The following is a 909-nucleotide window of genomic DNA, read 5'->3' as shown; positions in this document are numbered from 1 at the left end:
TTCCGGTCAGAATCGGACCGGAACGCACTGCCCGCATCACGGCCAGCTTCCTTTTTTGCCGGGCTGGAGGGGGCGTGGCGGACCATTGAAGTGAATGGCACCGTAGCCACGCCATCGCCCACACGGGATGGCAAGGCACATTGCGCCTGCAGTGCGCTCTGGTGCGATCAGAATGCTGCAAGCGCTATCGGTGAACGTGTTTTATGATCAGCTGTGATGATGACACCGGGAACGCCGAAAGATTTCTCCGTAAAAAAATCCCCATCGGTTCTCGGCATAAGGACATCAGTTGCCATGGGAACGTTTTATGTGTTAAGAGGCAGTTCAGTCAGACGGCCTCGTGTGGGAAAAGCAAAGAGTATCGAGTCTTCCACCTTCTAATGATGTCTCCTTGTAGCACTGAACTCCTGGGTTCAAATACCACTCGTGTAATGCAGTCTGCACGATCTTCTCCAGGTGCCGGCCTGAAGTCTCAGGTGGAGGGTCTCAGGAGGGGTGCGGAGGGTCTTAGGAGGGGTGTGAAGGATCTCAGGAGGGGTGCGGAGGGTCTCAGGAGGTGTGCGGAGGTGAAGATGAAAGCGTCGGTATCGGTCTATCCCTAATAACCTCCATGGTGGCTGAGCTGGAAGCGGCCTGGAACGGGTGAGGTGGAGACATTAGAGTGTAAGCTCCTCTGGCACAGTGACTGGTAGAGAAGTGTGACGTATGATATGGGGACAATCATTTTTTGGGGATGAAATATTGACATTTATAAATGGCGCTGCAGAAAACACACGTGGCGGCCACAGCGGCCACCGAAAAAGCCTGTGATTGGATAACACAAATCGCCGGCAGAATGCACACAGCCAATCAATGCGGTCACAAAAGTAAGTACCCCCTATGTCCACATCCGAGAACCCGCCCCTTCCT

Source organism: Nanorana parkeri, unplaced genomic scaffold, assembly GCF_000935625.1.
Source record: "Nanorana parkeri isolate BGI_ZX_2015 unplaced genomic scaffold, ASM93562v1 scaffold3518, whole genome shotgun sequence".
Classification (NCBI taxonomy): Eukaryota; Metazoa; Chordata; class Amphibia; order Anura; family Dicroglossidae; genus Nanorana; species Nanorana parkeri.
This window is presented reverse-complemented; position numbering follows the sequence as displayed.